Below are 16704 nucleotides of genomic sequence, written 5' to 3'. Positions count from 1 at the left end.
AGAAGATCATTGGTAATCTTAGTAAGGGCTGTTTCAGTGGAATGCAAAGGACGGAATCCAGATTGAAAAGGATCCAGAGCAGAGTTACTAGAAAGAAAATCAAGACAACGAGGGTAGACCACACGCTCCAGGATCTTTGAAACAAACGGCAACAAAGAGACAGGTCGGTATTAGACAGAGATAGCCTATCAAGAGTAGGTTTCTTGAGAATAGGAGAGACTGTAGCGTGTTTAAAAGCAGAAGGAAATGAACCAGAGGACAGAGAAAAATTAATAATATGAAGCAAGGAAGGGAGGATAGCAGGGATAAGATTAATAAAGACGCGCGAAGGAATCGGATCACGAGAACAAGTGGAAGGCTTCGAAGAGTGCAGTATTGTAGACAGTTCATCAGCTGAGACCGAAGGAAACGCAGAGAAATTTGCAGGAGGAACTGACAGATGAGGAACATGAACTGGAAGAGGAGCAGAGCTGGCCAGATCAGAGCGAATAGTTTGGATTTTAGCATTGAAAAAAGAGGCAAAGTTATTAGCAGACAGAGAGGCGGGGAGAGATGGTGGATTAGGCTTCAGAAGAGAATTGAAGGATGCAAAGAGCTGCTGAGGATGTCTAGCATTTGACTGGATCAACATTGAGTAATACTGCTGTTTGGCCAATGAAATGGCAGAAGAGAAAGAGGAGAGTACAAATTTGTAATGGACAAAGTCCGCCCAGTCCCTGGTCCTACGCCAAAGGCGTTCAGCTGCCCGGGAACAAGAGCGAAGGTAGCGGAGGAAAGAGGTGAGCCACGATTGGGGTTGAGAAGGGCGAACTATCCGAGTTGTAGATGGAGCAAGATTATCAAGAGTTGAAGATAAGGAGGAATTAAAGAAGGAGACAGCTGAGTCCAAGGAGACAGCCGAAAAGACAGAAGGAAGAGAGGATGCTAGAGACTGAGAAAAAGCCTCATAATTGATAGATTGCAAGTCACGACAAGAGCGAGAAGCGGGACGTGAAGGAGGAGGATTATGAGTAATATTGAAAGAAACTAGGTGATGACCTGACAACGGAAAGTGAGCAGTAGAAAAGTCCAAAACAGAGCAATTCCAACTGAAAACAAGATCCAGACAATGTCCAAGGGAAAGTGTGGGTACATCAGACCAAAGCTTAAGATCATAAGAGGAAGATAATGAGTGAAATCGTAGGGCTGCAGCGTCTTGAGGGTCATCCACATGAATATTGAAATCACCCAAAATAAGAGTAGGACAGTTATCAGAGAGGAAAAAGGACAGCCACGAATCAAAATCAGAGATAAATTTTGAGGACGAGCCTGGGGGGGCGGTACAGAACTGCAATCCGCAGTCGCAATGGAGCGAAAAACGTCACCACATGTACCTCAAAGGAGGAAAAACAATGTGAAGGTGGAATGGAAAGAGGCTGGAACTGGCACAGACTAGATAATAAAAGACCCACACCACCACCCCGACCCTCTGGGCGACTAGTGTGAGAGAAAGAGAGTCCTCCAAGAGAGAGAGCAGCAGAGATGGCAGTATCATGGGCAGGAAGCCAGGTTTCAGTAAGAGCAAGGAGGTGGAGAGACCTGGAGATAAACAAGTCCTGGATGACAGGGGCCTTAGAAGCAACAGAGCGACAGTTCCATAAGGAACACGAAAAAGGCAGCTGAGAAGAGGGGAGACACCAAATAGGAACTAAGTTAGGAGAGACGAAATTGGAACGAGCCATAAGGAACAGATATGAGGAGAAAAGAATTGAGAGGAGAAAATGAGAAGATTGTGTCCTGAATCAGAAAGTAGCAGTGACCGGACCGCGGCTGGGGTTTTCCTCCGGAGTGGAAGTTCCGTTTGACCGGCTTTGCGCCCACGGCGGAGAGCCTCAGGCCGAGAGCCCTTGTGCTCGCACTGGAGGCTGAAAAACCTAAAAGAGGCAGAGCAGATACTGAAATTCAAACAGACCAATCAGTATTGCTCAACAGCTTCTCTGCTGGGCTTAATAGCAACTGCTCTTCAAACTGCGAACTGCAAACTGGAGGCTGAAAAACCTAAAAGAGGCAGAGCAGATACTGAAATTCAAACAGACCAATCAGTGTTGCTCAACAGCTTCTCTGCTGGGCTTAATAGCAGCTGCTCTTCAAACTGTAAACTGTGAACTGCAAACTGGAGGCTGAAAAACTTAAAAGAGGCGGAGCAGATACTGAAATTCAAACAGACCAATCAGTGTTGCTCAACAGCTTCTCTGCTGGGCTTAATAGCAGCTGCTCTTCAAACTGCGAACTGGAGGCTGAAAAACCTAAAAGAGACGGAGCAGATACTGAAATTCAAACAGACCAATCAGTGTTGCTCAACAGCTTCTCTGCTGGGCTTAATAGCAGCTGCTCTTCAAACTGTAAACTGTGAACTGCAAACTGGAGGCTGAAAAACTTAAAAGAGGCGGAGCAGATACTGAAATTCAAACAGACCAATCAGTGTTGCTCAACAGCTTCTCTGCTGGGCTTAATAACAGCTGCTCTTCAAACTGCAAACTGGAGGCTGAAAAACCTAAAAGAGGCGGAGCAGATACTGAAATTCAAACAGACCAATCAGTGTTGCTCAACAGCTTCTCTGCTGGGCTTAATAGCAGCTGCTCTTCAAACTGTAAACTGTGAACTGCAAACTGGAGGCTGAAAAACTTAGAAGAGGCGGAGCAGATACTGAAATTCAAACAGACCAATCAGTGTTGCTCAACAGCTTCTCTGCTGGGCTTAATAGCAGCTGCTCTTCAAACTGCAAACTGGAGGCTGAAAAACCTAAAAGAGGCGGAGCAGATACTGAAATTCAAACAGACCAATCAGTGTTGCTCAACAGCTTCTCTGCTGGGCTTAATAGCAGCTGCTCTTCAAACTGCAAACTAGAGGCTGAAAAACCTAAAAGAGGCGGAGCAGATACTGAAATTCAAACAGACCAATCAGTGTTGCTCAACAGCTTCTCTGCTGGGCTTAATAGCAGCTGCTCTTCAAACTGCGAACACGTGTGATTTACCATGGAGGAAAAGCACCTCAGGGTAGTTCTGGACATATGATGTCATGGCTACCCCAGAGTCACTCGGCTGCTTACCCCTCTAAAACGCACATTTTCTGAAAGTCATTTTAGTGCCACTTTTACCTTAAACGTAGCTCCTGCACATTTCAGCTGTGTGCCCCATTTGCCCAAATTAAATCCTGTATGATGGAGCTTTACGTGCAATGCAAGTGGCCGGACTCTGCCCACCCGTCCCCAAAGTAAGGAGGTTTGACATGCAGCGTGACCTGCGAAAACACGTTTTAAGGTATGGTATACTCTGCTTTTCTGGGTACATGTGTCCCTGATGGACCAAAACCAATTTCATGAAGATCCACATTAACCATGAAAGCACTTCACATTCCGTTGCCATGTAGATCCAGCCCTTGTTAAAACAATGTGGTGTATAGCATTTCCAGAGAGAGAAAGCGAAGAAAGCCCCGTTCTGGGGTGGTGGCATGCGTCCCAGTGCAAAAGTTGATCAGATGCCGCAAGACAGGCACCTGAATGCCTTCAACTTGTTCTGCTTTCACATGTGTGTCCCCTGCCTCAGTTGCAGCAAGGTCAAGCCAAACCTAGCAGCAGTCTGAAAGGGTGGGTGGGTAGTGCACATACTAGGGAATTGTTCACGGGGATCAGAGCTCCATCAGTAAAACTCCTCTGTCATTCCTAAGTGCAGCAGCAGGTCCCATTTCCTTTAATGCTGGTTTCTGTATATGAAGGCTAATGTTCCACCCCTCAAATCACTTACTCCGCAGTGTTCCCCAGGAAGTAAAGAGATAGAATGACGCATTGGAAGCACAATTTCCTTTTATTCTCCTCTCCTCCGCCCCGCCCCCACCTTATTCCCCTCCGATACACACAGCTCTTCCCAGGAAGACAATTTCGTTGTTTTTATTGGAAGTGGCTTGTTCCAAACCTCTTCCTATCATTTGTGTATGGTCTTTTAGCGTTGTGATGACTGACAATGGCTGCTGTGAGAAACAGCCCTTTGATGGTGCAAGGATACCACTGCTGTGAAGAAGTTCACATTGCCGGCATCCTGATTGGCATTGACAAAGGCAAGGTCAAAACAAGGTGTGGGGTTGGCTGGGTTTAAGCTCTTCCCTCCCTGACGGCTGGCAGTTCTGGCTGGTTGTAGAAACACTGAGGTTTCCCCAGTGGTACCTCAGAGCATGGCACCCTAATTCCCTGACTGGAGCCATACATGGGAATATCTCTTACCTACTTCAGTAGGACTTGATTTCAAGTAAGTATGCTTTGGTTTGCAGCCTTAATCTATCAAGGTTAACCTAATGCAAAGGAAGAGAAACTTCCTACATCTTTCACAGTTGTATAGGACGCAGACAAGCTGGAGCGTGTTCAGAGGAGGGCAACCAGGATGATCAGGGGTCTGGAAACAAAGCCCTATGAAGAGAGACTGAAAGAACTGGGCATGTTTAGCCTGGAGAAGAGAAGACTGAGGGGAGAGATGATAGCACTCTTCAAATACTTAAAAGGTTGTCACACAGAGGAGGGCCAGGATCTCTTCTCGATCCTCCCAGAGTGCAGGACACGGAATAACGGGCTCAAGTTAAAGGAAGCCAGATTCCGGCTGGACATCAGGAAAAACTTCCTGACTGTTAGATCAGTGCGACGGTGGAATCAGTTACCTAGGGAGGTTGTGGGCTCTCCCACACTAGAGGCCTTCAAGAGGCAGCTGGACAACCATCTGTCAGGGATGCTTTAGGGTGGATTCCTGCATTGAGCAGGGGGTTGGACTTGATGGCCTTGTAGGCCCCTTCCAACTCTACTATTCTATGATTCTAGGAGGAACACAGTCCCCGGCAGATGTTTTGGACTACAACATCCCTGACCATTAGCCATTCAGGGTGAGGCTAATGGGAGCTGAAGTCCAAAACTTCTGGAGTGCACCAGGTTGGGGAAGCCTGGACTAAGCTAACTCAGTGCTGACCATCCTGGATATTCAGTCAGCTGACTCCAAAAGTCAATCCAAGCATCTCAGGCCCTATAAAACCCAATATTGGTTACCTGCTTGTTCCATAATCTGAGCAACTCATTTCCATCATGAGGACTTGGCCTAGCTCCTGTTCCCTTTTCCTGATTGCTAGATGATCCTTGGTCTGATGCAGCATGGCTCTTCTTATGTTTTTAAATATAGAGTGCCTCTGAGCATGTACAGAATGCTTTTCTTTCACCTCTGAGCACCTACATTATCCCTCTACCAATTATGTTCCCCTCCATACAATAATCCTTCCTCATTCTGCCATCCTCCAAGCAATTCTTCATAAGAACAGATGTCTTGTTTTGTGCAACCCTCATCTACCTCTTCCTTATGTATAAGCGCTCATTGTATTTTCCTCCCCTGAACTTCATTTGTGCCAAGACTGCATAAAGCTTCAGCCAATGAGTCTGTTTTCAAAACTAAGACTAAGTTATGGAGAAACTCTGAGCCTGCATTAAATGCCTTTCCCTCATCACTGAAGCTAGAGTTCATGCAAAACAGAAAACACAGATGACAAAACATGCCTAGAACTGGGCCGAAAGGCTTGTCATTTCATTGGACTGGAATTGGTGCATAGTGTATTAAGCCTGCTTACAACTCTGGACTTATTTCTGAGTAAACATACCGAAGATCAGGCTGCAAACCTCCCTGCAAAAGTACCATGTGCTAGAATTCTAGGCACGCTTTCCTAGGAGTAAGTCTCATTAAACGTAATGGGGCTGAGTTCTGAGTAGGCATACATAGGATTGTATAAGTTAGCAATATTTATTTCCCCTCCATTTCCAATGTCTCCCCCCTCTAAAAAATCCACTGTTTTATTAAAGCTTTATATTCATAGAAACATAGGAAACAGCCATATACTGAGTCAGAACCTTGGTCGATCTAGCCCAATATTGTTGGCACTGATGGGCAACAGCTGCTCTCCACAGCTGCAGGCAGGATTTTGTCCTAGTCCTACCTGGAGAGAACAGGGATTGGACCTGCACCTTCTGTATGCCAAGTTTGTGCTCTACAACTCAGCTACAGCCCTTCCTATTGCTTGTGAATGGCAACTGACAAACAAAACAGCCCTAGATTCATTCCTCTGCAGCTGGGTGAACCCACTTCTTTCGACAACTTAGGTGAGGAAGAGAAGGAGAAAAACTCTCTTGTCTGGAGAGAGAGAAAATAACGAGCAGACTGTAGAAGGAGAGGCCGCAGTCTTCCCTCTAGTTTGAAAGGCTGGTGTGTACACACTACACTCCCTATTGGTCTGCTAAGGGAAGAAGCAGGCTTGCATTAAGGCAGATGATGGCATTTGGGGGCAGCTCAGAAGATCTGGGGCACAGCTGAGAAGTATCCCATTTGTAAACAGTGATGATGCTCCACATTGGTGCTGTGCCTGAGTAAATGTATATGAAAAAATGATTAAAGGCCCAATCGTTGTCTAAACATGCGAAGGATGTCCACCGCAGTGCCAAAAATCAATCGATCTTCACATGTGCAGCACACCTGAGGTTCCTGGCACAATGATGTCCAGCTGTCTCTTATGCATCCGAGGCTCCCTTGCCCTCTTCCTGAAATGGCTAGAACATTGTGTGCTGCGCCTCCAGTGAGTATTACAAAGCTGAGGGGAGGTGGGTGCAGGGTGTGCCTTACCTATGCAGGGAGGGGCATTGAGGGCCGAGAGACCCCAAGGTTTCTCCAGAGTACCCCCAGCAATGCTGTCAGGAATATGTGGGGGCCTTGAGGTCTCTGAACATGACACATCTCTCCTGGTCTTTCCCACAGAATCATCTGAGAGACATCAAGATTGTGGCAAGCTCAGAGTCCTCTAAGCCTCCCACGCCCCATGACATTGGGTTTCTTTGGCACCGTAGAAGCCTTGGGGAAGGTCCTTGGATCTTTTGGGGCCTATTTCAGAGTCGAGGCATGTGACTTGGGAACAAACAAACATGGTGGTCTGGTGACCAGATCCGGATTCAGCCCAGAACAGCACCATCACTAGTGGTAAACTACTTTTCCTCATCTCTCTAGAGCAGGGGTGTTTAACCTCAGGCCCGCGGGCAAAATCCCAATCCTGCCCTTCAGGGTTCCCCACATGGCCATGCCCCATTCCCCCCGGCTATCGTTTGGTAGTGTCTGGCGTTTTGCGTGGTTTCTCCCCCATTCTAAAAGGTTGAAACGCCTCGCCTAATAAGGCTTACTTACTAGCAGTAAGAACTGTAAGCGAAAATACATGGGTATTCTTGGCCTTGCTTTTGGAATGTGTCCCCAGCCCTGAGAGCTTTTCTGAAATGGAATTCAGTCCTCAGGCTGAAAGAGTTTCAACAGCTATGTTTCAGAACATCTTGTCTGTCATACTTTTCCTTAACCTTCGGATCAGCAGAACCCACCTTGGTTATCCTGTATCATAAATAACATTCCAGAAGTACCTGTCTGACTTTTTCTATATTTATATGCTTCCTCCCCCACAATCTATTATTAAGAGGAATTATCTGTATTTCCATTGTCTCCAATGCAGTTTGCATTCCCCTATCTAGCATAAAATGAGACGATGACTCAGTCTCTCGTCAGACTCTTGATATTTTGTGAGCTTAGGAAAGTCCCTGAATGGGAGGCTCTCACTGTGTTATCTAGCTACCACCAGCTCCACCTCCCTTGCCAGTGTCTCCTTCGTTTATTACGAGGAAGATTTCCAAATGTCTAAAATTTTAGGGGTGGAGGTGGGGGTGGGGGTGGAGGAAGAGTGAACTGTGATAGAACGGATTGGGGTGGAGCCCTTAAAAAAACCACCTCGCTCCACCTCTCATGCTCCATTACCCCTCATGAGTTCTAATCAAATTAATTCCGTGTACTTATAAAAGAGGACGCTGGATACCTGTTGACTATGGGTTAGATTACTGCTTAAGTGCTTTTTCAAATTGTCTAAGTATGCAAGCATATCTTCTCCCTGCTTTTTCCCTTACTCAGCTTGAAATCTATTAAAACTGAAATCAGCTGTGCATCTTTTATTAAAATATTGTTCCAGGAATTGGGAAAGGGGAGGAGAGTAACCTAGTGATATTACAGGGGACAACCAATCAGAGCTCTGCATAGCCAAATTCTGAGGTCTGTCTATACACGATCAAAGCCTCATGGTGGCTGCAAAGCTGTGCAATGCAGGGCTTTTCCGCAAAGCTGCGCAGCAAAAAAGTTGGGGACTTACCCCAACTTTTTTGGTGAGAGAACGGCACCCTGGTTCTTCCACCGTCTGACTTTGCTCCATGGCCGGAGGCAGTCCTGGAGGATGGTGACCAGCAATTACTCTCCAGAAGCCAGGAAGAGGGCACGCAGTTCCAGTACCCAGATGACCACTGGAAACCCCGTGCTCCCTCCTTGGTGTGGGGATTACCCAATGCCACCCCGGTAAGCAAACCCCTGGGGTTTAGGGGGAACACATCGCCAACTCAGCACTGCGAAGACCGTCCCTTGCTGTAAACTGTAAGAACAGGCAAGTACACAGGTAACCTGGCCAGTCTTCCACACTATGGTGCAATGTACTGTATTTTTTTTTAAATAGTAATTGTTTCTTAAATATGCATTTATACATATTAATTAGCATAGGCAAATGTTATGCAAATCACTGTCCTTTTTGGTGATTCATAAATGGCCACCTTAGTCTGGATTTTGGGGCTTGAGCTGATCTTTTGAACTGGAAAACTCGTATTTTAAATTTCCCCAGTGCTGAATTTGCCAGTGACTAAAGTGTCTGTATGTTGTCATTGCCCAGGGGTAGCTCCAAATCCACACTGCATCAGTTATATGATGCAGCCCCCGATTCGGAGCCAACCAGGGCAAAGAGCCAAAGATGTGGAGCAGAAAAGTCGGGGACTTACCCCGACTTTTCTTCTGGGGGCATTCCCAGGCGGAAAGAGACTTGCCATTGTTTGCTGGAAGTCAGAGGAGAGGTGGGCCCGTTCGGGCCTAATGGCTGCTAGAAAACCCGCACTGCTTCCCTTTGTCTGTATAACTTGCCGCCACCCTGTACCAGTGAAACCGCAGGGTTTGGCAGCCAAGCGGTGCCAACTCGGTGCCACGAAGACAGGCCCTAACCCAAACTTCCCTGCCATTTTATGTGTTTTCTAGAAAAGCTCCTCTTTTTCCAGGTTGCAGAAATTTGTGTTTAAAATTTCCCTCTTGAAAAGGGATGAAGGCGTAGTTGATCCTGGTGATGGGTGCACTGTGGTTTTATTTTAATGTAATGTAACTAATAAAATAATAATTTTTAAAAAAGAGAAAAAAGGGGGGAGGAAAAAAGAAGAAGAAATACTGATATGATTGGATTTGGGACTATCCAGTATCTGCCCGATGGAATCCACTATTTACAATGCTCAAAGCATGGACACAATATGACCAACATTAAAAAGCCCCTTAGACACATATGTCTGAGTATGAGTATGGACATATGCATGTTGAGAGAGGCCACTCGCTAACATCATATGCTTTCACTATCCAACTGTTAAGGGATATGAGAGTGCACTTAGAGAAAGCTTTCTTTTGAGAAAACAAAGCATAGCTTCTTAACGGGATTTATGAGTGTCTCAATTGTTAATGAACAAAGAGTATTTAAGGGTAAAGTTATGGCCTATATTCAATATGGTGTTGGAAATATCCCCAAAAGTAAGCTCTACTACAAAATGTTTTCCCTTGTAACTGCTTTGCTCTGCTGTACTGTGTTCCAGCTACCCAACTTCCAAGCTGAATTAAATGAATTTTCCTTGAAGGCACTGGGCTGCGTGATGGACTTAGGGAGAACTTCGTGTGACAAGGGAAACCCACAGTTTCCAACTGTGTGTTTCCTTTATAATGTTATGCAGTGTGTGTGTGTGTGGGGGGGGAGTAATTGACTGAGCAGATACTTTCTTTTTAATCTGCCCAATATCAAATATTACCTGGAGAGATGACAAATGGTTAAAAAGAATAAAATACAGTACAAATGGTTAAAAATAATAATTCGTCTTTAGCATTGAAGTGAAATGAGCAGGTTGATTGTGATGGTAATGTACATTGATGCAATGAATTGAATGATATGTCTTCTATCTATCAAGAGCAAAGTGAAGGGTGATTTAGGGTGTATGTTTAGACAGAAAAAAGTCCCATAACTCCCAGCATTTCTCAGCCACATGACTGCCTGGGGAATGCAGGGAGTTGTAGGACTTTTTCTATCTAAACATGCATAGGATTGTGCACTTAGTCAATCAATGTGAAATTTACTGTTGTCCGTTTGGATTTTATTTCTTATGAGAAAATACGGATATACTCTGTCCATAATAGGTGCTCTGCTTTTAAACTCCTGAAATACAAACAATCCATAGATAAGAAAAATGCAAATGTCTGGAAAACCTAATTTGAAAGAATTTTAGAGCTAATCTAATTATGTGAATTTTTCTGAGAATAATTATTTTTAACCCCATTGGAAAATCTAGAGAGGAGACACAGAAATAAACTGTAGATTACAAAGAAGAGAATAGCTATAGGCAGAAGTAATTCTTTACAACAAGGTTTTAGTTTATTTTTCTTTGACAAAAAAAAACATTAAAGTTTTACAGATTTGTAAATTTTTTGTGGTTTTATTTTGGATCCAAACAAGCATTTATGTTACAATATATCCACCTTATCTACATGCAGCGCTGAACGCATTATCTGGCTTTGGACGAGATGCCCTGATACCACCTCAGGGAGCTGGTACCCAGATGCTTTTGTGAAGCTCACTGACTAGCCAGAATCTTCACGCTGAGGGAACCACAACAGGAGGCCTGTATGGTGACGCCCAGCTGAACTTGTGTCAGCACAGCATCAAAAATGGTAGAACAAAGTGCAGCCGCCATTTTGCGTTCACTCAAATTGAGATGAAAATGGCTTCGGGCGCTTATGTGAGGCATGGTACAGCTGCCTGCCTCAGGTTGCCAAATCAATTTCCATTTGCAATCCACACACATTAATTTGGTGGCATTTCAGTTCACCTCTGTGTTAGGCCTCTGATAAAGCCAGGTTTGGTTTATATCCATTCTTACGCAAAATGGTTTCTCCGCCCCCCTCTTCCCTTTCATATAGCTCAAGTGGAAACATTTTCCAAATCTTGCCCTGTTGTAACCTGCCTCCTCCCAGGGAAATAGGCAATTTCCCTCCTCTGTTGTGTACCTGCTATGTTGAAGTGTTGCTGAGGGTCAAACCGATAGTGTTCGAGCAGCTTTTAAACCAAATCCCCTCCTTTTCAAAATGCTTTTGAACCACAATTCTTTGAATTTCACAGCAGGCTGAGAGCTTAGCAGCAGAAAATAGTTTGGTGAATTGAAAGCCTTCTTTAGGCCATGAACTATAATACAATTAGGAACAATGTTAATCCTAATAATTAAAAAAAACAACCTAGGATGTGTTCTAAATCTGGAGCCTCAAGCCACCCTTTTCCGTTTGTAGATTGCCTCTTCCTCAGCTTTTTCACTTATGGAGTTTGGCAGACACATGCAAAAATTTTATTTACTTTCATCCTATATTTGAACCCTTTTTCATTATCTTCCCAGTACCCACTGGCTCCAATTGCACTCTACTAACACTGTGTTGAATGTGACTACTAGCCTCAGATTGGGATGCACATCCACATGGCAGCATCAGTTGCACGTGCACAGACCCCATGATTTGGATCATGGCAGAAGTATAAAAATATAAGAATTCCTTTGAAAGCAAGAGTCCCAGCCTTGCAGTTTAGCCTAACTTTAAATATGTTACTGACTCACTAATAAAACCATCTCGTTCAGCAGAATAAGTTGTCTCCAGTGCAATATGCCCCAATTGGGTACTCTTAGGGCCTGTTAACATGTGACTTACCCCGAACACATGTAATGTGGCCCAGCAATTCAGGGACAACTTTCTTACCAATGCTAAATTTGCCAATATTTACAGGTAAGGTAAATCTGTGAAGATACCATGAAGGTCAGAAAAAGTCTAGCGGGAATGTCCATTGCTTAGTAACTCAGATGTGAAAATTCTATGTCCAGATTTGGATCTACGTTGACACCAATTTAAAAAAATCAGTTAATGGCACTTAAGTCTTGTTGAAATTGTCACAACTAAATTAAGTCCCATTGTATTCAACAGGATTTAGGCATTACTAATCTCTTTGGGAATTGAGAGCATTCAGTTTTACTAAATTCAACAATAAGGGCCTTCTCCTCACCATCTTTTCTTCCTATTTCATTTTTATGGGTCCCCCCCCCATATGTCTGTTCCCATGACTGTATTTGCTTGGCTTCTGTACTGAGATGTACAAGGTAGAGACCCCAAAGACCATCATGCTAGGGATAGAATTAGAATTTTGAAGGGTGTGTACTGGGGTGCACTTCTGCAGGTGAGAGAAGTCAATGCAACCATGAGCATTCTCAGAAGGGCTTGACCAAAGGGTGATGACACAAAAAGATGCTAAACTATGCATTTCGCTGAGGTTGCAACTCATGGAAGTGACACATTCCACCCAAAGACTGGGATGTACACAACTTTTTGGACTTGCCTCCCAACATCACTTTCTCTTTAGTAAAGTGGTTAGTCAGCATGCAGGTGCTTTGGATGGGTGCAAGGAGGGGTTAGGAGTAAGTCCCTGTAGGTGGTGGAGTTGGGAATGTCATGGTATGCAAGTCTGCATTTTCAAAAGGGCTCCCTATCTCTCTGTAAAACGAATCAAAACCAATCCTAAAATGAAGTGGGATTTGAGCACATCGTAGGATATGCACTCACTTCCCCTCTATAATACCCTCCAAACTGCAAGGGAAAATGTACCCACACCTTAAAAGGGAGGGGAACTGGCCTTAGAGAATATTCATCCCTCAAGCTGAGTTCCCATGCATGAGACCCCAAGCAGACAGGTGATTACGATGGTTGTTGTCTCTGTAGCTGACTCCATAGAATCAACTCTAGGGAGATCTGCTTCACACATAATGTTAACCCATGTTTTATTTAAAAACATGAGCGCCATGCTGATTCAGACCAAGGGTCCATCTAGTCCAGCACTTTGTTCACATAGTGGCCAACTAGTTGTTGACCAGGGACCCACAAGCAGAACACAGGTGCAACAGCACCCTTCCACCCATGTTCCCCAGCAGCTGGTGCATATAGGCTTACTGCCTCTGATAATGGAGGTATTTAATCCATAGCTTGTTGAGTTTTGGGTTGTTGTGATGTGTGAACCCAGCTGTGTTGACAAACATGCTTTGTTAACTATGATGAACCCAGAAAGAGAAGCCATGGTTTGCTGTTGGGTTGTGAACTCTAGATTGTTTAAACTATAGATTGTCATTACACATTAGCCCAGAACCATTGGTTGTTTTGCCAGGTTACAGAGTAGTAGTAAAAATAAATAAATGCTGCTCTATGTGCCAGTACTATGGCACTGCAAAGGCCTTTGAGATACAGTGAGGGAGTGGGCAAAGGAGGAGGGAAACAAACCATCCAGGTTTTGAGAAAACAAACTCTAATTTGTTCACTCGTCTGCTGGACAAACCTGGGCAGGGTAACAAACCATGAGTTAAATAAACCATGGGTTAATGTTATGTGTGAATCAGGTCAACAGTGCAGACCCTCTGTTCAAGTTGGGTGCTTCCGGACTAAGGAGAGAAGCACCAAAGGCAACTTCACAGCTCGAGCAGATTAGTTCTGACTCCTGAGTCTGTGCTCTTGAAGGAAAAGAGTCTGTGCTCCTGAAGTGAAACCAGCAAAATTAAGCTACACTCCAGCTCCAGTATACGACAAGGCATAAGACTTAGCAATTATATAGTTAATTAGAATCTCTGCGTTCCAACGGTGTTCCACTTATTTAAATGCAGGTGAGTACAAACTTTCCATTTCGGTTCCTGGGGCAAGAGGCTGCACAAGCTTTCTTCTGTGGCTTGGGAGCTGAGAGGAAAAGTTAAGTTTTCATCTAAGAGACCTCTAGATTAAGCACCCAGCCCAGTGCCCGCCAGATGTGTTGGACTGGACCTCTCGTCATTCCCAGGTTGCAGTCTAACACATCTGGAGGACACCAGGTTGGGGAAGGCTACTAGATTGTGGGCTGAAGTGATATTAAACTTGAAATACAGGGCTCCTTACACACCCTAAAAAGGTAGAAATATTTCAGAATTCTTATATAAACTTCATAGCACACTTGCTGGTCTCCATAATCAAAAAGGTATGTAAGTGAGAGAACGTTAACATCAGCAGGAAATAAGGCTGTCCTCTGCTTTCCCCCCTCCCCCAATACACACAAATGATACTGCTTTCCTACGGCTCAACCCTGTTTTATATTTATAGAAACCATGGCTTATAATCAGAAAGCATTTTGCATTTAGATGGCAACACAGCTACTTGTGTCACAGGAAGGGGCAGGGGGGGACTCAACGCAGCTTCCCTTTCTCAGGCGACCATCACCTTCTTCCTCAAGGTGGGTCATGGGGAGGAACAGATTGGCAAATGGTGCAAGAGAGCCAGTGTGTTGTAGTGGGTAGAGTGACTGGGGTGGGGCTGTGGAGACGCTTATGTATCCCACCGTGAGTTCCTTAGCGGAAGAGCAGGATAAGAATGCAATAATAAAAATAGAAACATAATTAGATCAGATATCATGGAAAAATGAGAGATACCACTTGAATACCAGATCATTGAAGGTGCAACCACATCACGAGGCAAACAGAGGTGTTCACCCTAACCCCACCCACTGATCATTCCCCCAGACATTTTATTTCTACCGTTTCATCCCCGGTGGGTGGTGGTCCCACAGGCTGCAGAAGGGTGGCACGCACACTCATTCCTTTTGTGTCATGGCTACCTTGGTTCGATTCAAACCGGGTTTTCAGTCACTACAAAAACTCTGTTAAGGCCTATTGGAGGAGCTTCGCAGGGTTTTGTACTGCTTTGAAACACCTGCGTGCCCAAAGTGACAAAAGGGTTGAAAGGAGTGAGCCTGCTGTGGGTAACCACGTTTCTCTATCATTCCAGCTTGCTATGAAACAAAGACGATTCTTTGAAAAAGAATTGCTGGGTGGGGGTCGGAGCTACTGAGGTAGAGAAATTTTGTGAAGGGATTTTGAAAACTTCGTATGGTGATCAAGTAAACTGTTAGTATAGGCTTTGCGCTGAGCATTTTAATTGTCCCAAGAGGATGGACCTAAGAGGCTGTGCACATATTACGGTAAAAGTATAAACAGCACTAGGGATCTACCCCACCCACCCCCGCCCCGTTAGAAGACGTATTAGCAAGGAAAACAAATGGGTTTAGGCAGATGGTCGCTGTGCATCACCCCCTCCCAAGCATCAGCGGTGTTGAGCAGTTGCTTCACCGCCAGCCAGCCGCTTTCAGGTCACCACTGCGGATCACATTCTGTGGCTGCTTTGTAAACGTGCGACCTCTCCTGCCACAACTCCCTGGAATTGGCATGGATTGGCAGAGACACCTGTTAGCAACTCGGTTTCATTGCAACCCAAAAGGGAGCAGGGATCCAGAGGGGTGAATAGGCTGGCAGAAAAAGACAGGGTGTTCTCATACCATGCTAGGCCTGGCCCCTGCTTATATCTTTCCACGTGTACATCCAGTTATAAAAGTGTTGTAACACTGAAATCTTCGTCATTAGCCACTGGCCCAAGACTGACTCTTCCACTCAAGAACCTTTAGCAGCTGCTTACTGTCACCCATTAAATCGGTCTAGATCTGCTTTGAGACTGAGTATTCTTCCAGAGACGGTTTGCTGTCAAGGTCTGTGGTTGTTGGCCTGTTCCTTCATCCCTTATGAGGTAGGGAGGGACATTATCAGCATCTTTGAGGACATTCTCTTCTCCCAATTGAGTAAAAGGGCCTCTCTCTCTTTTTTTTTTTTGCTTCAGCTGCTCTTCACTCTCCGTTCTGCCTCTTAGTTGGGTTTTTAATTTGCTTTCTAATGGAGCCTCATGTAGAGACAAAAGCTTTCCAATCGAAATGTCACCCGTGCTCAGCATTCCAGGAGGGATGAGTAAGAAATGATCCACCCATCCCCCAGATCACTGAGCCGGCTGCCTTTGAAGTTGAGGAAAGGAAAGATCTGCCCAAATAAATGAAATGCTAAGCTGGGGTGGGGCTGGGGGAGAGGTAACACCCTACACTGAGCACCTTGGTTAGCTGAAATCATATGCCACTGGTTTTCAGGCAGAGTTTGCTGGTGACCCTTATTTTAAGGGGCTTCATTAAGACCATAAGAAGAGCTGTGCCTGTTGGATCAGAACAAAAGTACCTCTAGAACCTTTCCCACATTGGCTGGCTTACTTCCAAAAGTTGTCTGGTGCACGAGCCGTCACAATCCCGTGGAACTCACAGGTTCATGGTGGCATACCCTTGCACTACCCAATTTTAATCAAGGTATGGTTAAAAAAAAAAGCTTACTTGTAAGGGGAAGAAAAGCAGCAGCACCGAAGCTCTGCATTAAGCCCTTACTGCTAAGCTAGGTGATGCCAGCTTTATTGTACAGCTTGCTTATCGGGGGCATATGCTTCCACGTCCAAGACAAGCATCTGGAGAATTTAGTGGCCTCTGTAACTAGCATCTCTTATATTATACAGCACCAAAGAATTCCCATAGGAAAAGATGCCTCCTTCCTCTGGGGGAAAACACACACACACACAGCCTTGGTTCTAGTATACAACAGCTTGTTAAAAT

Source organism: Elgaria multicarinata, chromosome 1, assembly GCF_023053635.1.
Source record: "Elgaria multicarinata webbii isolate HBS135686 ecotype San Diego chromosome 1, rElgMul1.1.pri, whole genome shotgun sequence".
Taxonomy (NCBI): domain Eukaryota; kingdom Metazoa; phylum Chordata; class Lepidosauria; order Squamata; family Anguidae; genus Elgaria; species Elgaria multicarinata.
The sequence above is the reverse complement of the archived record's forward strand: the minus strand, read 5'-3'. Positions refer to the sequence as shown.